The 25,935-nt window shown below is 39.1% G+C and overlaps 1 protein-coding gene across 1 annotated transcript in view; it reads left to right on the top strand.

Annotated features, from left to right (window-relative positions):
• LOC136864624 (MOB kinase activator-like 4) overlaps positions 1-25,935 on the top strand; it is a 254,865-nt gene that overhangs the window by 156,806 nt on the left and 72,124 nt on the right. The window lies entirely within an intron of this gene.

Here is a 25,935-nt window from a genome sequence, read left to right as displayed (position 1 = left end):
AAGATTAATGTCTCTTTATAGCAAGATCCCATTTACTGTGCCATTTTGTGAAACATTTACACTTCTGTTGCGGTCATGGAGGGAGTTTAGTGAATATCTTTATTCTGTAACACTTTAACTAAGATCCGTCTATGATAATAAACTTCTATATGAATAAACGTCTTGTGATTGTAACTACCTTGTATGTATATTGCACGGAAATTATGCGACTGTGCACAAATGAGTATTGATTCTATTTCTTTACAGTGAAAACGAAGCTACTGAAGAGAGAAAGTGTATTCCTATTGTATATATGCATTAGTGGCCAGTCATATTAAGTACAAATTAATAGGTCTTCCAATGTTTTTTACCATCTTTACGGCCCCTTCCAGCTTGCAACGTCAGGACGAGAGATAATTTTCTCTTTCCAAAAGAGAAAAACACGCAAGTGATAGTAGTTCTATAAGTTCAAGTGTTTGAATATTGCTACATTGTGTTCTATTTTTATTTAGGTAGAATAACAATACAGTATTTAAATGAAGTGCATTTACCTATTCCAGCTTCATGTTACTGAAGAGGAATAGAAGGTCGTTGATGTGCCCGGTATCAGTAAGGGTTCGCCTCTCATTTATAACAAAGCTCATGTTGCTGAAGTTGTGCTCGCTAGCTGCACTTGTTGATCGTATACAAAATATCATTTGACCACTTCAGTTGTCTGGGGAAATCATGTGCATGCATTTTCCACCATCCTAAATTATCATTCTCATCTCCGGGTTCTTTCTTCACAGTAACCAACTAGAGAAGATCTTCATCCACGAGCGTTTCTCTTGAGTCATTTTTCCATCGCTGGAAACGACAAGGTTTTTGGGTGGTTCATTGCCAGAGCTCTTAATTTCCTGTTCATCTTCATGCTTCTCTATCAAATAGAAAAAAGGGTAACGACGATACTATATTTAGACTTTTCATTGGCTGTTATGACAACACATTTTTTAACACACTGGCAAAACCCCTAAGATTGATATGTTGCCATTTTGTGATAAAAATGTATCCCCATTTTGCGGAACTTCAGTGTTCTTGGCTTAATTTCCTTCAGTTGTACTTAATCATTAGGTGCCTGCTCACAATGACTAACAGGATGAGATGGAACCAAAGAAGTGCAATTTTTTTTTAACAATGGGCTTTACAATGCACCAACGCAGATAGGTCTTATGGCGACAATGGGATAGGAAAGGGCTGGGAGTTAGAAGGAAGCGCCCGTGGCGTTAATTAAGGTACAGCCCGAGAATTTACCTGGTGTGAAAATGGGAAACTATGAAAAATGACCTTCAGGGCTGCTGACAGTGGGGTTCGAACCCACCATCTCCCAAACTGACTCCTTTTGCAGCCACCCCTTAACATCAAGTGCAGACACTGTTAGATGGACTTTTGTTGTATTACCTCTACCAAGGGACCACCAGCTCTCCTGAAGAGCCTCATCTCCCCGAAGCCATTGGCCTCTTTAGATTGTACTTTTATTTATCCCCGAGTCCAGGGCTTCCTCTTCCACCATCTCCACCGTACCAAAGTCCACGTCCGCCGTTGATTCCGTTGAGGTCTTGACTCGTAACTCTGAGCGAGGACCCTTACCAGATATTACACACTGTGTCAGTGTGCTCCGGGACTCGCTTAGGCAGGGTAGGGCTGCCTCCACAGAGGGCCCCTGCCTGCTACCTCATCCCCCTGTCATCAGTAACAACATAAAATGGTTCCCATACTTTACTCTTCCCAGCATTCTTTTCTTATAATGCATAGGATTTACGTTTCATTTTAATCTCGACTTCACTTAGAATGTCCATGTTCAGCAAGCATGTAACCTGATTGAACTGAACACAGATATTGATCCCCAACGCAGCCCAAGATCTTAGAGCTGTCATGACCTGACCTTATGAACCACTGGGTTTGCTCACTTCTCAGCATGAACACTAGAAAGCTTGCACCGGTCAGCTGGCAACATCATCACGTCATATTTAGGCTGGCACCTGGAGATACAGGCAATTTCCTTGGCTTGTTTGGGGCTCATTCTCTTCTCTAATTTGCAGGTCAGGACTGATTCAGAGAAACTGAAGTGGCCTGGGCACATGATGAGAATACCGAGAATACCAGAAGAAAGAATGCCGAAGGAAATAATGGCAGGGAAGAGTAGAGGCTGAGGAATCCTTTGCACACTTGGTTCCGGTAAGCTAGCTGGGGCCGATGACCTAGCTGTTGCCACGCACAATGCAACGAACTGAGTTAGATTGTATGCATGGTATAAATGCACCACGTGTTTGCTCGACTGTCTGGTAGCTGACAATGCCAATCCAGTTGAGTAATGGCAAGATAATTAGGGTTACCAGGTTTTCAAAAGGACAGTATGGGATATGTCTGATCACACAACACTTACTCTTCTAACCTATCATCACATCATCAGACATATCTGGCAATAAAATCCCTGCTGAACACGTTAAAGACTGGAAATAATGAATAGTTCCATATCACTCCTCTGTGAGCAAACTGTACCTTTAGCTCTAGAAGGATTATCATCTGTAAATGCAAGCCAAGAATATATTGGCTATTTCCTCCCACTTTTCTGTAAGCACACAATCTCCCTTTGCTTTACCATACATGGAGAAGAATTACTTCATCTCTACGTCTTCACAAATTGTAGTCAACTAAAAGACAGACTACCATTTGTACAGGATTTTGCCATTCTGACAGGAAATGGCTACTTTTCTGGCTTGAATTATGGGACATCCTGTACAATACGGGGACACCTAGCAAAGTTGCACTCACTTGTACGCTGTGTCATGAATAAATGGTATGTCCCTGTATTTTTTACATTATGAATCTCCATGCATTTTTTCTTTTCCAGGGTAAAGATGGCCCAGATAGTGACCAATGACTTCCTTGTTCATTGTATGCAAAGACTTTTTTTTAATGGAAAAAATGTGTACTCATCAGAAAATATATGCATTTACCAAGTATTCAACAAAAAATGAACATTTTCTTCATATCATCACCTTGTACACAGTTCCACTATATTACCATACTGGCCCAAATATAAAAATGTTATGTTGAAATGTACTAATAAAAAGCATAGTCTTATATGAGCAGCCTAACAATTAAAAACTCATTCTTGTGAAAGTCTCTTAATATCATTTCCCAGCAGTTCTGGGTTGTGTGACGGAAGCGCATAGCAGCTGAGCTCAAGGTCACAAATAAACTTAAATTTCCCAATCTTTGACAGATTTTTTCCGTGGTCTATTATTGCTTGGGTTGGAATCATTGTGTTAATGCATTCAGTTTTTGTCACTATTCTAGTCATGGGGGAATATGGAAACCAGAGTGTATTTGTCACGTCAGTTAAATAAAGGAGAGAGTGTATATGATATATACTTCAAACTGTCGGTTTTACACAAGGCAAAACTTGCTAATAATGTACAGACTGCGAAAGAGTCAGATGTTATCGAGTGTAACGTATGATGGCGGAAAGCAGTTGAAAAGTTTAAGAATACCAGGCTGGCACTCAAGGAGAAGCATCCAGAGGATCAAGGCCAGAAAAAATGATAGGATTGTTATAGGATTCATGCTCGAGAAACAAAACTAGAGCTAACCCAATCAGTCAAGAAAATCTTGGAAGGCACATAAGTTAAAAGTTCCAGTAAGGCTACAGCTAAAGGGTTGCTTTTAAATGTAGCATTTTTTCATTGAATAATGCAAGAAATATGCTTATAGTAGTGAAATATGACAAGGCTAGGCTAGAAGCTGTGAAAGTTATAGCACAATATCTAAGTACAAAACCATCTTCAAGGTCGCAATAAATACGAATGGATCGTGGCCCATAGTCCTCTGGTAAAGAATGCAACTATTAGCGCCTGCGTGTTTATTAATGTAGTTGAGTGACCAGGTCGATCATCTATTGTTGGATGTATCCACTACCATCCCTGTCGTTTTGTGTCAACATTGTCATCTAAGAACTAATAACAAAACTATCACTTTTGATGTTGCCGGTCATGGCTCCTTTAAATACTTCATTTCTTGAAAAGTGATCATTGGTCTACTTCCAGGCCCTACAGCAAAATCTAAGACATTTTAACATATCCGTAAAGACGCGCATGAGATGCTGTCAGTTGGTACAATTATTTTATTCACATCTATTTACAGATTAAACACACACACAACCTTAATCACTGCTATCACCAAAAAAAAACCACTCGCATCACAATGCCACCATTAAAAAGAAAGCTAACTGCTGCACATGGAATTGCAACCGTAACACACAGTTGAAACCCATTCTCTTTGGTTGAAACAGTCGACTGCTTAAAAGCATGTCACAACACGAGATCATAAGTATAACCTTGCTACACCATAACTCTACTAAATAACAAGTTGTCGTAACCAATAACTCTCTAACCACTAACTCACCAACCAGCAACTCCCTTACCAATCACTCGTCAAGATTGTCTCCTTATATATGTCCTGGCCAGGCTTCCAGAAAGATACATTACAAAAAATCTACCTTTGTGAAAATTCTAGAGTGCCTAATACATAGATTATAATGTAGAGAATATTCTCCATCGTTCTTGTCACCTATTACCATTCTAGAAGTTACAGTGTGTTTCACAATTATGGATTACAAATTATATATACAGGTAAGAATGAATTATATACAGATTCTTACATTAATTGAACTGATATAAATATTTATGTACAGCACGTTTCAAGACATAACCTCACACACAATACGATCATTTGACTACGTAAATAATAATAATAATAATACTTTCATGACACAACCTCACACACAATACGATCATTCGACTACGTAAATAATATTAATACTACATGGATGTACAGCACTTCATAGCCATATGACAAGTTATAATAATAATAATAATAATAATAATAATAATAATAATAATAATAATAATAATAATAATAATCGAGCTCGACCCTTTGATTAGTTACCCATGGTGAGAGAATATTGTTTTCAATTTACATCTGTTTATCGCACTTGCATCATATCCTTCTTGTAACTTGAAAAAATTTCCACACTTTGTCACACTCATCGACTTTGCCTTAGATGTAGATTGTATCTTCTTTCTTCCTCGATGTCGCTGGATGTGCTCTCCTCCTCTTCATCATGTGCTAGTTCAAGGTTATACATTTCATTATTGGTTCTGTATTGAATTAAGATTGCATATAATTTACAAAGTTTATTCCACCTACTCAATACTGTACAATCATTGCAATGTCTATAAATACATTACAAAATATTATCAAGGGACTAGTTTCGACCTTATATGGGTCATCATCAGCCTAACTAAGATACACTTATGGATTTGTCGAAGTCCTAAATCAGAATTACATTGTGGAAATAAAATTTAAAAGAATGAACTGTGTATGTGATGCGATTATGTACACACAAAATGGTGGATTGATGAACTGTTATAGATAAAATAATGTTATACTGATGAGTGACAAATAATTTTTTTTTTTAAGGATTTACATCAATTACAACCAGACTGCAAAAATAGTTATCGTACAACTTTTACAATGATGATTAAAATATGCCCTTGTTAGTGAATACTCTAAAATTGCACTTTAAAAACGTAATATGCCGGTTGAATGCAAAGTCGAGATGCTTCTATTGAGTTCTAAAATTCCGAGTGCATCTTCAGGTGGAGAATTGAAAGTTGAACATTGGTGCAGAGAGTGTCTGTCTTGCTTGAGGTCCAATATTTCTGATACAGAAATTAAATGTAGACATAACCATGCAACATTCTTATAATATAATGGATTCTTGCTGTAGTGTGAGGAAAATTCCCAATCCAAGTTGGAACCAATAGAACCTGATGATGAAAAAGTTAGAATTAACACGAGATATTTTGAAGGAAGGGAATGGTGAAAAATGAAAAGAGAAAATATCGAGTACTCACCTTGCGCACATTGCGAACAACCTTACCGGTAGAGTGCAACTAAGGGAATGAGAATGGCATGGAATAGGAGGGGAAGAAGTTGGTGAAGGGAGGAGCAATCCAGTGGAGCGGGTGACGTGCGAAGGGAGGGGTGGGGAAATGGGAAGTGGCTTAAGGCTAACTTGTTTTTTTCTGAAATAGGTAATGAATAAATCAAATAAAATATTAGACTTTTCTGTTATTTCGTTGAGGTTATAGTTAGCGTTAAAGTACTGGTCGAATTGTATACAAAAATTCTCAGTTATACTAAGCAGAGGGCCCTTGTTAGCTATTTTAAGAATGTCCATGTCTAGTTCAGTGTTCGTGCATTTATAATTGTAATCGACCATATGTTGGCTGACAGCTGAAAATGTATTATATTTGACTGCGTTGATGTGTTCCAAATATCTTAAATTAAAGCTTCTTCCAGTTTGCCCTACATAAGAAATATTAGTGCAGGAGTTACATTTGAGCCTGCAAACACCTGATTTTGCATACCTGTTGACCTTGTTGATGTGTGACGTGTTATGTAGGATGTGTGTACTGTTGTTATTCGTTTTGAATGCTATTTTTACGCCTTTTTTCTTGGAAATATTAGTGATCTTATGCATTTCGTTGTTAAAAGTGAAAGTGAAAAAGGATTTGTGTTTAGGTAGTTCTTTCTTAACCCCTTAACCCTCTTGGAGCCAGGAGCCGATCTGGTCGGCCGCTCACTAGCAGCTGGAAGAGGCCAGAGCTCCGCCTGCACTCTACTACTGTAAAGTGCCAGGCCGTTTTTAGTAGAATTACGTGCATTTTAACATTCGCGTATATCTACCGGTATATGTCAAATACCGGCAAGAAATTTTCTACACGTCGACTACATAAAATAAACAACTGATTTAGAGTGATATAAATAATTAAAAAGTATTATTGTTGATATTATGGTTGTCGATAACGTTTACTTTTAGGAAGAGAAAAACATTTTTGCACTTTCTCTCTCAATATCTACTTTGAAAATATCATCTACGATACAAAAGAATATACGTCTGAATGCAGAAATTATTTCTAAATATAATTCTATAAAATAATTATTTTGAACGCGAAAAATAAAAATATAAAAAATTAAAATTCAAACGTATGTCCCTAATGAAAATAAGACCATTTTACTCACCGATAACATTCATGTATATATCGATGTGTGGCAAACACTTAAGATAAATTTTATATATGTGGTGTAGATTGTATAAAAATAGTTCTGAGTTATTAAAAAGTAAAAAATAATAGTTGAGATTATAGTTTTTATTTTATCGGAAATCCCCTTTTCTAGTTTTCTGTTTCAGTATCTATTTTTAAAAACATCTTACAATACAATACAATATGCGTAATTAAAACGTCTATGGCACTAAAGCCCTGATGGGCCTTGGTCTACTAAGCGACCGCTGCTCAGTCCGAAGACCTGCAGTTTACGAGGTGACGCATGGTCAGTGAGACGAATTCTCTCGTTCATTATTCATGGTTTTCTAGACCAAGGTAGCTCTCTTAGCCTAAGATCTCTCCTCGATTGTCATCACTTAGTTTGAGTGGACCTCGAACCAACACTCAGACCCAGGTAAAAATCGTTCACCTGTCCGGGAATCGAACCCATGACCTCCGTGTGAGAGGCAGGCACACTAGACTTGACCCGTGGGGACCGGCATTTACGTAATGATAGAGAATTCATTTATGAACAGAATAATTGCTCTGAACGAGAAAAAGAAAAACAAAAAATGCAAACACAAATTTACTATGTCACTATTAAAAAAGAATGAAAATGACAAAATAAATTTACTCACCGAAAATTTTTGAGAAGAAGACTCGTCACCGCTATATAATGTTGTTCAAAGTTTGAGGCCACTGTTGAAGCACTTAAGGTTATTTACACTAACACTAATCACTTATCACTAACACTAATCACTTATCACTAACACTAATAGGAACAATAAAAAGCGTAACGCAACGTCATATAAAATCTCTGTTTTTTGTTCAAGTAGAAGTTTAAATATATTTTGTTTATTTAGGGCATTTATGAAGAGCTGCACATTTAGTATGCAGGCCTTTATCGCACTTGATGCACACAGTTCGTGACCTCTTTCTCTGTTGCGGAGAGCTACATACAACGCACCGTCTTTCTAATGTACCTGACAAAAGTTTTACGCCACACACGGGAATATTCGTGATAATCTTTTGTCTATTCTCAAACCATTCAGTACTCAGAGATTCAATTATACTGGAGTAGAACTGGAGCCTAGTCATTTTCTTTCCGTTACAGTTTTCTAAATACATCAAATAAGCATTTAAGACCATTCTCGAAATTATATTGAATGCAACTTTTTTCCAGAATTTCAAAGTTCTACGTTCATCTAAATAAAAATACACCATCATGTCATTTGTATCAATGCCACCCATATAACGATTATAGTCTAAGATCACGTTAGGTTTCCTCTTGGGTTGATTAATGTTTCTAGCAGTTGCAGGCACTTCTGTTTCTAGCAGTTGCAGGCACTTCTGTTTCTATTGCAACTCCGCATGTACTTATAAGCACCACCTGATTTTTCTGAGATTTTTTCTGTTTGGATCCCACTAGTAAAATTGGCCCCTGTCTGAAATATTTATTACAAACTAATTTAAATGGCTTTTTCACAGCATCTGGTAGTCCCTTCCTGTTTCTTCGTATAGTGCCGGTAATAAATGTTCCAAGTGAGTATAAATGTTTTGCAAGGGGGATTGACGTAAAATAATTATCTGCGTAAACGTGAAAACCTTTCATAAAATAATTCCCTAGGGACATGAGTTTGGTCACTACAGTGTAGGCCAGTCCATTAATTCTGATTTCGTTTCTGTCTTCAGTGGATCTTGCTCCTCGGTAGGTATAAAAACCAACACAATACTTACTAACTGCATCACACAACATCCAAAATTTTATCCCCCACTTGTGATGGTGCTTATTCGGCATGTATTGGAGTAGTTGTGTATGGCATTTAGTTCCAACTAAACTTTCGTCTACGGAAAGTTGCTGATGAGGAGTATAATGATGTCTAAATAGCCTATTAGCATGATCTACAAGAGGCTGGAATCGAGCACAGGGATCGTAGTTTGGAGAGCCAGGAGGAGAAAGCTTACTGTTGTCAACTAAATGAAAAAATTTCTAAATAAGCTGAAACCTATTCCTTGAGAACATTTCACCAAACCAAGGGGTAATGAAATGGTCTACAGTACTCCAGTACGAAACAATGGTAGGTTTTCTTATTAGTCCCATATTCATGATGACAGCTATGAACGCCCTTATTTCGTCAATTGTAGTGCGTCTCCAACATCGAGAGCGGGAATTAGGTGACAGTTCATTACAAGTAAGGAGTTCGTCAGCGTAGCGATTGGTCTCGGTGACTATAAGGTTTAGCAGAGAAAAAGTGAAAAATAAATTGAAGTATGATATGGGCGGAGAATCAGGCGCAGGGGCATGTTTAGGTCCAGGAAGTTCCATGAACGAAACAGGAGACTGAGGGACGTTGTCAGGTTCATTGGGAGAAATTTCCACAAAATGTTCTCCAGAGACATCATCATCATCATCATCATCTTCGTCATCACTAGTTTCATCAACAACAGTATTCACAGTAGCCTTACTGCCATTAGAAACAAATAAACGCCACTTCTTTAGCTGTGGTGATCCCGGGGGCGTGTCTGGTATAATTTCATCACTACTCTCTGAACTAAATTCACTATCGCTATCCGATAAATCATCCGCGTTCACTTCGCATTGTTCCAAATATTCCATTAATTTATCGTCATCAATACCTGCTGAAAATATATCACGTGAACTACTTGCCATTCTGCTGTCAAGAATCCACTCACTGCAAGGAGCAATCTTGTACTGACCGGTTAGCGGTATTTCTAAACACAGGAAACAACTCTTGTGAAAGCTAGAACACCCTCTTAGAAATTCCAAAGCAAGGTCAGGCACACAACAACTTGTAGCCCCTTTACTACAGGTTGTCACAAAAGTATGCACGTCACTATAGACTGCCAAAAAAGTATGTATATCACAGAATTTCCAGCCGGCCAATGTAATCGGCTCTGGCAACTTCCGCACGGATATTTAAAGGCCGATCTCATCGGCTCTGGCAATTTAAAGGGCGGACGCTCGCAGTACCGCCTGGCTCCAAGAGAGTTAAGCGGGGAGCTTGGTACACACCAGCTCACTCCCAGGTGGGGAGCGATTTCCCCGATTGAAGAAAATATTTAATTACTTGATTAAGAACAATCTTAGATTTAAATGAACTACTGAAGGGCCGAAAGAGAAATATTTACTTTAATATAATGTATTTAATTGTTAAAAAATTGTATTATTTTAATTTTTCAGTACTTTGTGCAAAAACGTACTAAGTGCTTTCACACTGTGGTATCGAGATTGCTTCTTCCTAATAGCAAAGCTCTGGTTTTCGTTTATACAGTAACTTTTATCTGAATATCTCAGGCAGTTTACTATCAATCTCTGCCTGGAAATATATGTTTCTGTATATGTAAATTGTAGATTTAAGTTTACATGTACTTAAAAGATTTACAATAGAAGATATTTTAATACTCACGAAATTTTCTGTTATATTGGTTAGCGCTTTTGAGGGATCAAGTTTATATAGCCTACCTACAATTCATAAGTGACACAAATGGACTATATTACAATACAGGTAATATTTACAGTATTTACAGTGTTCACAGTGTTATGTCTTTTACAGCTGTTCATTATGATGCACATGGAAGCAGATCAAGTTATATAACCTGTCTCGGCTTCGCATAATTTATATGATTCCATTCCCAAACACGATCGTTTTCTTGGTATGTAAACTTTCTACCCTAGCTACCCTTTCCATAGCAAGAGGTTCTCATCAATTGACACTTCGCCATTAATGGTAAAAGCTTCCAAAAATTTTGCTAACAGGTGGTCAAATACTGGATTATCTTGTATATTTTTTGAGGAAAAAATGAAATGAAATGGCGTATGGCTTTTAGTGCCGGGAGTGTCCGAGGACAAGTTCGGCTCGCCAGATGCAGGTCTTTTGATTTGACACCCGTAGGCGACCTGCGCGTCATGATGAGGATGAAAATGATGATGAAGATGACACATACACCCAGCCCCCGTGCCAGTGAAATTAACCACTTAAGGTTAAAATTCCCGACCCTGCCGGGAATCGAACCCGGGACCCCTGTGACCAAAGGCCAGCACACTAACCATTCAGCCATGGAGCCGGACATTTTTGAAGGAAGTTGTCCATTATTCACCTCATTGTCAAAGATATATAAAAAGCTGTGGAGGAAAATATAATAATAATAATTATAATTATAATTATAATAATAATAATCCCGTGTGAGGATTTACCGGTTACCTCCATCGGGCGCGTCCCATTGGAATTGGGGAAGCTCGCTGGCTCTGCCGCCAGCAGAGTCAGAGGGTAGTAGGGAAATAAAATACCACCGTGAAAAACAAAACTGGTCCCTTGCCAGGGTTACGGCGAAGACTGGTAAATGACCAGAAGCCAGAAAACATTTTGAGGCAACCTCTAGGGCTAACAACCCTAGTTATAAAAGGATGGGTACCCGTCCAAAGCAAAGTCAAGTCAAAAAGCATGATGGCACAACGTTTCAAGAAACATACCCCAGGGGGTAATTCTTCGGATAAATCCCTCGTCGTGAACGCCACAGCGCACGAGTCTCGTTCGGATTCTGGGGGAGACTCGACATCATGCAAGAGACAATTCGGAGCGTCTCGGTGTACCCCGAAGAGTCAAAAACTCAGGCCAAAATCTAAAACCTTTCTAGCAACTTTCAACATAAATTCACTTACACAAACTGGCAAGCTGAAAACCCTCACCAAAGCTCTTAACGAAAATCAGATATCCATAATGGCCGTACAGGAAACAAAGTACCCAGATGAAGAGATTTTTGAATCCGAAGGCTACCGATTTTTCAAGAGCAAAGCGCAAAGTGGAATCCTCAATGGAGCTATGATGCTTGGAACCGCGTTTGCTGTTAGAACCAAGATCCTTAAATCGGTTGCAAATTTCGAGCCTATGAATGACAGATTGTCTATACTCACAATTAAATGTGCGGACAAAACCTATGCCCTAGTTAACGCACATGCTCCTACAAACGATAAGAACAAGTCTGATCCAGACGATGTTGATAATTTCTGGGACCTACTGGATGAAAAATTAAACAAAATCCCCGAACACCATGTCAAGCTTCTTTTGGGTGACTTCAATACCCAACTAGGTCATGAACAGAAGTGCAAGAAAGTTATAGGAAATTACCCTGCTCACAAAAGAACCAATCCCAATGGCAAAAGACTGGTGTCCATTTGCGAAAATCACAACCTGCAGGTCATGTCGACCCACTTTCGCCATCTACCCAGAAAGCAAATGACTTGGCGTTCTCGCGTCCAAGCTCTCGGAGAGTTCCAAATTGATCATGTTGCAATCTCCAGGAGGCCCTGAGATTATGAATGTCAAGGAAAAGAAAGGCATCAATGTAGCCTCAGATCATTATATGTCTCTTATCAAATTCAAACCAATTCCCGCAAACACAAGGAAGACAACCAAACAGATCACACGCTTCGACAATGATAAACTTCGGCAAAGGGTCGAGGAGTTCCAGGAGAAGGCTAGACCAAGTGACTGTGACTTTAACAATGCCAAAAGTCTCCTTGTTGAGGCCGCCAAAGACGTTGCAGAAATCAAGAGAAGCAAAAAGCATGCCTGGTGGAATGGTACCTGCGAATCAGTCCTCCAAGAAAGACTCAATGCGTGGAAACAGTACTACTCAACGAAATCAGAAAATGATTGGGAAACCTACAAAACCCAACGTGCCCAAGCAGCTAGGGTGTTCAGAACTGAGAAACGTAAATACGAAAAATCTCTCATTGAAAAGATAGAACAAAACTTTAGGAAGAATGAAAGCAGAGAGTACTACAGAGCCTTCAAACGCAAACTCACTGGCTATAAACTACCATCTCTATGCTTTGAGCGAAAGGATGGCACACTGGCGACGTCAAATGAAGAAAATTGCAGCATTCTGGCAGATTACTTCAAGAATTTACTTAATTGCTCTAAACCGCAAAGCGCCATTGAGACCAAGGAACCCTTACTCAGGTACCCAGATTCCAGACCACCCGACAGAGATGAAATCAAGCGCCACATTGCCCGTCTCAAAAATAACGAAGCGCTGGGGGAAGACTCGGTAGTAGCAGAACTATGGAAATATGCCCCAGAGGAATCACTTGATATCTTGCAATATATAATAATAATGGCTTCACGTCCCACTAAGTACTTTTACAGTTTTCGGAGACGCTGAGGTGCCGGAATTTAGTCCCACAGGAGTTCTTTTGCATGCAAGTAAATCTACTGACCAGAGGCCTTCAAATATCTTCACCTTCAAATACCACTAGTCTGAACCAGAATCGAACCTGCCAAGTTGGGGACAGAAGGCCGGCCAGCACCTCAACAGTCTAGGACACTCAGTCCGGCGAGAAAAAAATCTCTTCTCTGTCATCAGCTCATAGAAAATAGGCGTAGTGAACAAGTGACTGCGAGAAATAGTGTCCTAATTTAGGTTTCTATACAATCCCCTGTGGCAACATCATGGCCATAAGAAACTTTATTTCGTTCTTATTTGTTCGGACACGGTCTTGATCTCTATTCCTTCCTTTCATCTTACTAAACTGGGTTTTATGTATGCTTTCCTGCTCGGCATCCTTTGTCTGTTCAGCTATGTTCTGGCATATCTCGTCATAAAAAGTAATTAAAATATTTCGCTCAGTTTTGTTTTCCCTAAAAACTCTCCCTTTACATAGCGATGGAATTTTAAATCGAAGCGGGACTTTCTTTGTCCATTTTCAGTATAAGTTGAAGAAGAACTTGCAATGGCTGGAGTGTAATCAGTATTATCGTCACAACTCGTCGCTACTTGAACTGGAATTGAACACGTGTTGTCTCTTTAGCGACTGCTGAACATTTGCATCAGTTACGCCCGAACGCTGTTTATTCAAGCCTGCAGTCCTTACTCCACCTAAGTTCTTGTCACTTACAAATTCCCTTCGGCAGAACTTACTTCACTAATATCACTATTCTCCCCACTAAATTCCAACATTTCGTTTATTATGACCCGTAAATCATCTTCCTCAAACGGTGGGGGCTGGAAATTCGTTATAGCTATTTTAGCGGAAGAAGTGTAAGAAAAAGGATCGAATAGAACTCTGGTCTCTGCAGTTTGGATGAAGGTCGTGAAATAAGCCTGTATTACGGACGCGTGCGATAATAAAATCTTGTGTAACTCTTGGTAAACACACACTCCATTTGTAAAGGCAGAACTCAAGACTGGGGATTATAAATCAGTCACAGTTATAAGATGTCATCAGAGAGGTCTTTTCAGTGTCATAATCTCTAGAAATCTCTTGTACAGCAATATTATTACATCCACGGGACGATTAGGTGACGAGCTAAAGCTTCAGCGTGAAGCTATTAGGCCATGGTCATTCTTGCCCAGACGTCAGTTGCGTTCTTTATGTTGCAACTCATGGATGACGCATTGGTATTGGGAGAACATAGTTGAAAAAACTCACATCAGAGGGTTACTCATCCAGAATACACTACTGAAAAGGAAATAAACCTCTGCAGGCAGGCAACTGAGAAAAAATATATAATTTCAATTGGCGGATATATCCGGGTTCCCCATCGAGCAAGCGACTTGTAGCCGTGGATCTCGCCACATCGCCCACCGAACAAGTTAAGTGTTGTTTTGGGACGAAATTTATGTTTATTGTTAATACTTTCTATAAAGTGGCTACCGAAGCCGTTGAATTTTGCTATACCGCAAATAGTATTCAATTCAATGGAGAGATCTTTCTTACCGAGCTCGATAGCTGTAGTTGCTTAAATGTGGCCAGTATCCAGTAATCGGGAGATAGTGGGTTCAAGCCCCACTGTTGGCAGCCCTGAAGATGGTTTCCCGTGGTTTCCCCATTTTCACACCAGGCAAATGCTGGGGTTGTACCTTAATTAAGGCCACGGCCGCTTCCTTCCCATTCCTAGGCCTTTCCCATCCCATCGTCGCCATATGACATATCTGTGTCAGTGCGACGTAAAGCAAATAGCCGAGATCTTTCTTGGTCATGGGTACATTGAATGCTCGGTGGACTAAGCTATTTATGTTGCCCTTTTGTGAGGTTGGGAGTGAGTTGAATCGCGATGAATAGTAACTGCAGATTGGGTGGGTTTTCTATAAATTTTATAGGTTAAAGAATCTGGATGTCTTATGATGGTTAGATCTAAAAAATTGATCTTTTGATCTGTTTCTGATTCCAGGGTAAATTTGATATGGGAGTCGATGCTACTTAGCCCTTGAAGGGTGGTAGGAGCGTCTGTTGATTTTTCATTTATAATTACTAGAATATTCGACCAATCATTAATTATAGACAGAGTCCATTGTACAAAACATTGCTATGTATTCAAAGGTTCTTAAGAAATAACTACCAGTTCTTATCCAAGAAGTCCATTAAAAACACATATGAATTAATAGATCAACTAAATAAGTTCAGCATGCAACCTGATTATTCACTCCACTCTTTTGATATTATAAACATGTACCCCAGCATCCAAATTTCCAAGTTAATTCCCATCATTGAAAATAACTTGAACAAAAATAGTCATTTGAGTAAATTAGAGATTCAAGACTTTATTACGTTACTTCAATTGGTCGTAAACAGCAACTTTTTCACGTTCAGTGGCATCATCTACCAACAGAACGGTCTGGCAATGGGTTCACCAGCTTCAGGTACTCTTGCGGAAATTTTCCTCGATTTCCTCGAGAACACAAAAATTAACAACAAATTCGATAATATTCTCTTTTGGGCCAGGTATGTTGTTGATGTTCTAGTAATTATAAATGAAAAATCAACAGACGCTCCTACCACCCTTCAAGGACTAAATAGCATCGACTCCCATATCAAATTCACCCTGGAATCAAAAACAGATCAATAGATCAACTTTCTAGATCTAACCATCATAAGACATTCAGATTCTTTAACCTATAAAATTTATAGAAAACCCACCCAATCCGCAGTTACTATTCGTCGAGATTCAACTCGCCCCCAACCTCACAAAAGAGCAACATATAATAGCCTATGTTCACCGAGCATTCAACGTACCCATGATCAAGAAAGGTCTTTCCATTGAGTTAAATACTATTCGCAGTGTAGCAAAATTCAATGGCTTCGGTATCCACTTCATAGAAAGTATTATCAATAAACATAAATTTCGTCCCAAAACAACACTTAAGAATGAACTACCTAAATACAAATCCTTTTCCACTTTCACTTTTTATAACAAAATTCATAAGATCACTAATATTTTCAAGAAAAAAGGCATAAAAATAGCATTCAAAACCAATAATAACAGTACACACATACTACATAACACGTCACACATCAACAAGGTCAACAGTTACGCAAAATCAGGTGTTTACAGACTCAAATGTAACTCCTGCACTATTATTTCTTATGTAGGGCAAACTGGAAGAAGCTTTAATACAAGATATTTGGAACACATCAACACAGTCAAATACCCAGTATAATAAATTTTCAGCTATCGGCCAACACATCATCGATTACAATCATAAATTCACGAACATTGAACTAGACATGAACATTCTTAAAATAGCTAACAAGGTCCCTCTGCTTAATATAACTGAGAATTTTTTATCTACATCAGGACCAGTACTTTAACGCTAACTATAACCTCAATGAAATAAGGGAAAAGTCTAATATTTTTTTTATTTATTCATTACCTATTTCAGAAAAAACAAGTTAACAGATCAAAAATCTTTCTTTAAGTTAATAAAAGGTCCTCTGCCGATACAATCACCACCATTTTCCCACCCGCCGGCCCCGCCTTATGCCACTTCCCATTTCCCCGCCCCTCCCTTCGCACGTCACCCACTCCACTGGATTGCTCCTCCCTTCACCAACTTCTTCCCCTCCCATGCCATTCTCATTCCCTTAGTTGCACTGTACCGGTAAGGTTGTTCGCATTGTGCGCAAGGTGAGTACTCGTTATTTTCTCTTTTCGTTTTTCGCCATTCCCTGCCTTCAAAATATCTTGCATTAATTCTAACTTTTTCATCATCAGGTTCTATTGGTTCCAACTTGGATTGGGAATTTTCCTCACACTACTGCAAGAATCCATTATATTATAAGAATGTCGCATGGTTGTATCTACATTTAATTTCTGTATCAGAAATATTGGACCTTAAGCAAGACAGACACCCTCTGCGCCAATATTCAACTTTCAATTCTCCACCTGAAGATGCACTCAGAATTTTGGAACTCAATAGAAGCATCTCGACTTTGCGTTCAACCGGCATATTACGTTTTTAAAGTGCAATTTTAGAGTATTCACTAACAAGGGCATATTTTAATCATCATTGTAAAAGTTGTATGATAACAATCTTTACAGTCTGATTGTAAATGACGTAAATCCTAAAAAAAAGAAAAAAAATTATTAGTCACTCTTCGGTATAACATTATTTTATCTATAACAGTTCAACAATCCACCATTTTATATGTACATTATCGCATCACATACACAGTTCATTCTTTTAAATTTTATTTCCACAATGTAATTCTGACTAAGGACTTCGGCAAATCCATAAGTGTATCTTAGTTAGGCTGATGATGACCCATATAGGGTCGAAACTAGTCCCTTGATAATATATTGTAATGTATTTATAGACATTGCAATGATTGTACAGTATTGAGTAGGTGGAATAAAGTTTGTAAATTATAAGCAGATGTGCTAGGTCGGGGTTGCCTCGCTGCCAGCCTCTTCCTCGATGATAGTCGATGCATTATCCTCACGATGACCAGATGGTGCTGTGTCATTAGTAGCCTCTCCTCCAAGCTTACTCTGTATGCGCAGCGGTTGGGTGACCCACCGCAACTCTGATGCGTGGACCTTGACAGGAGGGTTGGTCTTCAATAAGTAGACCCCACGGCTCAACTGTTTATCCACCTCGATGGGACTAACCCACTTAGGTGCAAGACCTGCGTAAAGCCCTCCAATCTTATTACCGACTGAGTGGTTACGTCGCAGTACTTGCTGGCCTGGTTGGAAGATCTGGGTCGCTTCGACATTTTGAGCCTTGGTCTGGGTAAGGGATCTCTTCTCGGTCAAAGCTTGCTTCTCCTCGATGTTCTGCTGCTGCTGCTGCTGCTGCTGCTCTGCCAGGGAAACCACTGCATCATGTTGACCAGAAGTGGGTGTTGGACGAATCTTCCAATACCCGGTGCCGTACCCCGAAACAGCTCTGCTGGGGAATAGCCGGTGACACGGTTGATGCTTCGTCGCAGGGCAAAGAGTGATTGTGGTGACGGTCCCACAGTCGATGTTCTTTGTCTATCAGGTGGAATCATAGCATCCTTTTCAGCTCCTGGTTCCGTCGTTCCGTTGGATTTGCCCTTGGGTTGTAAATAGGATGGTCCAGTGCTCCACACCCCATTCCGTCATCATTTGCTGCTTCCTCGATGTGAGCTGACTCCCAATGTCTGACAGAATGCACTGTGGATAACCGTAGCAGCGGAATACCTCGTCTCGTAGCAGGCTGGTAATGTGTCCCGTCGTGACCTCAGGTATTGGAAAGGCCTCAGTCCATCTTGTGAAGAGGTCAGTGATTACTAGGAGTCCTGTTTTACCCCGTTGTGTTCTAGGATAAGGACCCATCCAGTTCAAGGCTATGACCTCCCACGGGCGTTGTGGCCGTCTTCCTCAGCTGAAATCTGCCTATCTGTTGCTCACCATGGTGCAGGCACAGATATAGCACCCCTTTACATAGTCCAGGATATCTTTCCGCATGTTGATCCAGAAGAATCTTCGTCAGATAGACTGACATGTCTCTTCGCCTCTTGGATGTCCGGCTTCCGTGCTGTCGTGGAACTTCTTGAGGTTGTCCTTCGTGTGCTGTCTGGTTGTTTGGTCTCGGCGTCGAATATTCACTACGTTCCATCTGTGTGCGAAGTCCTCTCCTGCAGCTGGACTCAGTAGTCGGCTCTCGGTTGGTGGACACTGCCGCTCCCGCTGAATTCTTCCACAACTTCTTCGCAGGTTGAACATAGCTGCGGGCTGTGTCGTACTTGCATCTCCTGCCCATGAAGTCCAGCAATCAGATATTCGGCTCCCTCTTCTGACGTCAATCTGGTCTTGGAACTGTGCCCCGATATACCCCTAGAGTTTTCCAAACTAGGTCTCGATGTTCTCCTCGTTTTCCTAACTGGGCGTCAATGTTTTTAGCCAAGTAGGTTAACTGTTTAAACATCACCACGGTCCTCTGGTAATTTTTCATTTTCGAGTCCAATAGATTCTAATTGTCCTGTCATGGTCGCCAGTTAACGTATCCACAAAGACGCACACGAGATGCTGTCAGTTGGTACAATTATTTTATTCACATCTATTTACAAATTAAACACACACATAACCTTAATCACTGCTGCCACAAAGAAAACACTCGCATCACAAAGCCGCCATCTAAAAAATAGAGCCAGTCGCTGCACATGGAGATTGCAACCTTAACACACAGTTGAAACCATTTCTGTTTGGTTGAAACAGTTGACTGCTTAGAAGCATGTCACAACACGTGATCAAAAGTATAACCTTGCTACATCATAACTCTGCTAAATAACAACTCGTTGCAACCAATAACTCGCTACCCTCTAACTCGCTAACCAACAACTCCCTTACCAATCACTCGTCGAGATCGTCTCATTATATATGTCCTGGCCAGGCTTCCACAAAGATACATTACAAAAATCTACCTTTGTGAAAATTCTAGAGTGCCTAATACATAGATTATAATGTAGAGAATATTCTCCATCGTTCTCGTCACCTATTACCATTCTGGAAGTTACAGTGTGTTTCACAATTATGGATTACAAATTATATATACAGGTAAGAATGAATCATATGCAGGTTCTTACATTAATTGAACTGATATGTTTATGTACAGCACGTTTCATGACATAACCTCACACACAATACGATCATTTGACTACGTAAATAACAATAATAATAAATGGATGTACATCACTTCATAGCCATACATACAAGTAATAATAATAATAAAAATAATAATAATAATAATCAAGCTCGACACTTGTATTACCCACGGGTGAGAGAATATTGTTTTCAACTTATATCTGTTTATCACACTTGCGTCAATTTAATGCATAGATAATTGCAACTATTTAATACATTGTCTAGCCAATGTGAACGTAACAACCCTACATTCATTTCTGTAATAATGGTTACGTTTAAAAATACCCATCAGTTTGTTGTGTAAATGAATTTGAGGCAAACCTGGGGTGATTTAACACGTTGGCTGCCAGAGCGGTACATTGTACCGCTGAGTGAGTGTCTCACGAGGCCACGGCGGTACAAAGTACCGCTGACAGGTGTTGCTATTTGACTTTCCCTGCCGGGCCGGCGGACCGCTGAGCCGTTGAATTAGCTATGCTAGCGTACCGCTATGGCCTCGGAGCAAATCCTGGCGTGCTTGGTTTCCAAAATATAGTCTTTATTTTTTTATTAATCCAACTTCCTTTTATTGGCAATATTTGAGTATTTGTCCAATCAGTTTAGCCATGCGCTTAGGTATGCCGGGTTAGCTAACTCGCAAGCTCAAGTTTTTGGAGATCGTGGGCGTGAATACTACTGTCGGGAAACCTGGTTATAGATTTCTGTGATTTCCCATTTTCACCCCAAGCTTATGCTTACCTAATCAATAAGCCACACTGATTCCTTCCAAATTGTTGCACCCATACCTGAGCTGAATTCTACGGTTATCGCAATAAATATAGCGTAAAAATGAGCGTATTTGTATTTTCTAAATTGACAACATTCATTGACAACATAGCAAAATTTTACATTACCGTTGAGCATTTGGCGAGGAGTAAACAGGAAATAAATATATTTCAAATTTAATTTGGTGAAGAGTTTTTTGTGTTGCAAAACGCACTAGATCAGTTTGACATGGACACTACTTACCAGAGATCTCATACTGAAGGGCTAGCGTCATTAACTTCCCAGTTCGAGAAGAAAACGGTTTCATTTTTATAACTAACCTCTCCGTTCACTGGTAAAATAACTTAGAAATATCTCGCAAGTATTTTACACACACCGTACTGTAAAAGAATGAGTGCCTTGCGATTGTAGTCCTAAGCGCTAGTAAACAAATCGTGGCACGCTCTGTTATCTAAAATGTGTACTATCAAGTGATGCAAGCTTCTGGTACCGCTAGACTGTACCGCTCTGGCCGTCTAGGCAAAACCATGCAGTGAACTTTTCTGTGGGGCCACGGCGGTACCTCGGGGTGCTGAGAATTTTTAATTATTTCGTACGTACATTGAACACTTAAGTGAAATATCACTTCGAATTTTGCTTTACAGCTTATTTACTACGTGCATAGTAGAAAAAATGCTTTGGCCACCGGGACATTTCTTGCTATATGTCCTGGCAGTCAACGTGTTAAACAAGTGATTTGGCATTCAGGACTGTGTTTACGATGTTCCACTATGATTGTGCAGTGTCTACCAGCAGATTGCGCATTTAAATATAGTCGTCTATCATGGTTACATTATAAACTGAGCAAAGTGCATGGTATTTTATATTAAACTTCTGCTCATAGATATACTTCAGGGCTTATTTGTTATAGGAGAGCTTGAATATGTTGTAATAACATTCATTATACAGATGAGCCAACTCCTCCAATTTAAGTGGGATACTCTTTCTTTTTGGTCCTTCCTCCCTCTCTCCTGTTCACAGAAACTTATCTCCTGATTTTGAGAACAGATTTAGTATATCTGTAATTTTTGAAAATCCCAGGTGTTTCCTCGTTCTTTAAGTAACTGGAGAGAACTGACGCTCATTGGACACTAGCAAGACAGATGCCATCAGCTGGTGGCGGTCTTAAATATGACAGAATCTCTAATGTAATTCTTTTATTTTTATCATTTCCACATAGCAATCCAGACTGAGAGACTGTTTTTTAGCCTGTTTACAAGGAAAAAAACTCGTGTAGGATCAAAGCTTCCCGAAAAAGAATTGTGGAAAAAATTAAATCTTATAATCTATTCAACAGGACCAGTGCTTTCAGCATAAATCTATTTCAGAAATTTATGAAGAGGCCTAAGGCAGTTACAATGAAGAGTCATGTGTTCTAAAGCTCAGCTACATGCAGTATTTCAGTATTTATAATATATATGCCATATTCAGTAATTAATTAATTATTAAATAAGAGTAATTACATAATTGAGTAGTATAACGTGTCCTCAAAGTTACGTCATCGATGATGTCATAACATGTCGGGATATGCCGAAACAATCTCCTGGTTTTTTACTTTTAAAAGTTGGCACATCTGATTGTATAACGTTTCTTGTAAATATGTTCAGAAAATTCCGGGCCATTTTATCTATGAGGCAGTTTTATATTCTGGCCTGTATGATAAACTTATAAGTTTGAAACTTGATGTGTATTGCACCAAGTATTAACATCCTAGTCTTGTAAATATACATGGTTCAGATTGTAGCGTATGCGTCACCTGCGGCTAGTTAATGCCAGTAAGCTAGCTTTCCACTCTTATTCCAGCTTGGCGACCTGCACTCCATGTGGCGAGTTAAATTAGCTCAGACGATTGGAAAATCCGCCAGCCGCAAAGAGTGTGACGCATGCCTCAGGCTAGTGTCTGTCCAGCATATCAACAAAAGAATGGCATAGAATGCCATCTGTCACTGCCCTCTCAAACCTAGAAATCAAAGACCTTCAAAGAATACCCATGTTGTATACTTTTCAGGTTTTAAAACACCCTCGGGTGTGATTTCTCATTTTTGTATTTGACTACTTTAAGCATTAATTGAATTCAATGGCAAGTAGCCATCAGCCTGACTGTGTGTTCAGCATAAATTTTTATCTGTAATGATCCTTCATTATGATCTTATTGATGGAGCTTCACCTCACTTGTTCTTGTACTGTAAAACTGAGTCGTCCTTGTACTTTTGGAATTTGTGGTATTACTTCCACATGTTGCTGATATTAGTACTTAAATTCCCAGATATGACCCTTTTTAATGAGTTCCATCTTTCTCAAGTTTGATTTAGTTGTACATCTTCACCCCAGTTACGTACTCAAATGGTGTTTTACTCAGGCTTCTTAGGAAGGAAGAATTGCTCTCACTGAGCGAGTTGGCTACATAGTACAGGTCATGTATCGAGTTAGAGTTCATGGTTTATAGCATTTAAAAATCAGAGGTTTAGTGTGCGTTTTGTAGCATCTATACTTCTCAAATTTAGTATTTTGTAGCAGTTGGTTAAAAATAGGCATAATTTGCAAAATTGCACACACAACAGTTGGGAGTAAAATCATTTTGTTTAATCACACATTGCTCGTCATGCAGTTTTGAGTACACTATGGAAAATAATGCAGACATCAACATAAGACTGCGAGAAGTATTAATACACACACGGATATGCATATTTACAAACACAATTTCAAAGTGAAAAATACTATTCTGAACGTATTCATGTATCACAATACAACAGGCCTACAAGAAAGAGAAATTTCAATGATGATTGAAGTACAATATGCCAATTGTTTGAATGTTATCCTCCTTCATCGAGACCGCCTATCAGTCATGTTGTACTGGGAAAAACAGTGCATTCAAATCAGGGAAATTATCTTGCAAAAAATTTAGATAGGAGTTTTTCAGCTTCTTGCAGTGGAGAAAAGCCATCTTAAGTTTTGAAACCAAATTATTCAACTGTGACATACCCCACAAGATGCAACTTATGTGCAAAGCACTGGAAGTGAAGAAGATGGTCTCCAGTTATCATCTGTAATGCCTGGAAACGTACCCATGTATCTGGCAGAGTCTGATACTAAACCCAGCACATTTTCATAATCAATATTATAGTTTTCGAGAGCATCAGTAATGGTTCGGCTGCATGTTGTCCCGTTGGCAGTATCCAAAAATGAACAGCTTGCCAAATAAACTTGTTATGCAGTTGGCGTGATCATCCTGAATAGAACAGCAAAGACACATTCAACGTCTCGTCTGTGATTACTTCTATGGGCTTCCCATCCAATGCAGCATTCACAATGTAACTGTTCGACCCCTCATCAAAACACTTGGGGAGATGAAAGTTATTATCTTGGGACACATGAATATCAAATAAACTATTTGTGGCTTGCCCGCAAATTGCCATGCAAATAGAAACAATTAACATTCCATGGTTTCCCATTTCTCTATGTGATGTTTGGGCGCCAGGGTTACAGTTTTAAATAAATAAAACTGTAAACCAAAATTTATATTTACTAGCATAGAGACTTATACTTAAATCACAGGGGTAGGATTTTAAATAATTAACCATTAAGTATCGCTTAAGAAGGAAAATTAACGCAATATAAAATACAAATGATTTATTATCCAAAAAAATTGAGATGAATCGGAAAAGTTCCTTAAAGCGTGGAGGAATTTATAATTTACTTTACTGAATTTAATATTGCTTGCTTTATCTAATTGAAGCTCACCAATTGCAGCTTCCGTTGAAGTCATCTGGTTTCCGTGGTTACTCGTTCTCTTCTTCTCGATGTAGAATTTGCTCCATGGACATCCTTCCTTCCTTCTCTGATATGGTACGGGCTATCTGGACTAGCACTCCCTATTTGCCTAGTCTTTAACTTAGACATTGGCCCTATACTTGTAAAAACTGATCAGCGTTGATCGTATGAGGAGAAAATTTAGAGATATGAATTTTTCCATATTAGTAGAAATCTCAATCCAACTGAGCTATACTATTTATACGGTACAGACTTGTACCAAATTCCGTAGACTTGAACTAAACATAGTTCTTCGTCCAGAAGATTTACTGAATATAACACAAGCCATAAGCTTGTTTCGTCTTGCGCAGATCCGATAACATAACCGCACCTAAGTACTGTATCGAAGCGACAACACATTGTACAAAAATAACTATGTCGCGGAGCGACCACACACTGTTTCAAAAATCAAATAACGTCGTTGAAAGTAGATGTTCACAGTAGAAGTAGTAGTGATGGAGTATCCGTAAGTATCTCGCTCCGCACTTGATAATATCACCGGGCTCCCCCACTCTTGGTAACAGCTTTATCTCAGATCTCTATATAACGAAACATCTGATTCGTAGATCGCATTATCATCTCCCCTTCTCTTCTTTCTTGTCAAGTCCAGTAGGCGTGGCGATGATGTACTCTGCTGGTAAGCAAACCTCGCCCGCGGGTCGCTGTTTACTGCCTTCGCCAAACCCATGAGTCACGCAGAATCCCCAGCTTTAAGAATAACCCTCCGTATACACAAACATGAGATGAAATGAAAACAACTATGTCTCAACATATTGACCGTATTTACAACATAATGAATTCCTATCCTACATAATATAATAATAAATAATAAATGATGTTATAATATATACAATATGATTCCAAAAGGCCTTGATTACAAATGATTGACGTTGAATAAATATGTTATTACGAATAATTGCCGATGGCGGATAAACTTGATATCAAATGATATCGCGTAAAATGATATTATATTAAATTAGTAGGGCTGGAGAAGCCTGGACGGTTACAACCTCTGCCCTTGTTGAATCTCCGCAACGTTGAACATAATCTCTGCTAAGGGACATTTGGTGTAGTGAATCACTGAACGAGTTTTGAAGCTTTTCCCTATAAACTTCCATTTATGTACATGAAAACAAGCGATCATTTTACATACTAGATGGTCTATTAAAATGTAACATTGTAAAATAATGTCCATCCAGGTTTGATAGTTTTTTTATTCAACAAGGCCGTATAACAATCGTAATACTTCAAAACAACCATCCACATGGCTAGTTTAT

The sequence above is a fragment of the Anabrus simplex genome, chromosome 2, assembly GCF_040414725.1.
Source record: "Anabrus simplex isolate iqAnaSimp1 chromosome 2, ASM4041472v1, whole genome shotgun sequence".
NCBI classification, from domain to species: domain Eukaryota; kingdom Metazoa; phylum Arthropoda; class Insecta; order Orthoptera; family Tettigoniidae; genus Anabrus; species Anabrus simplex.
This window is presented reverse-complemented; position numbering and strand designations above follow the sequence as displayed.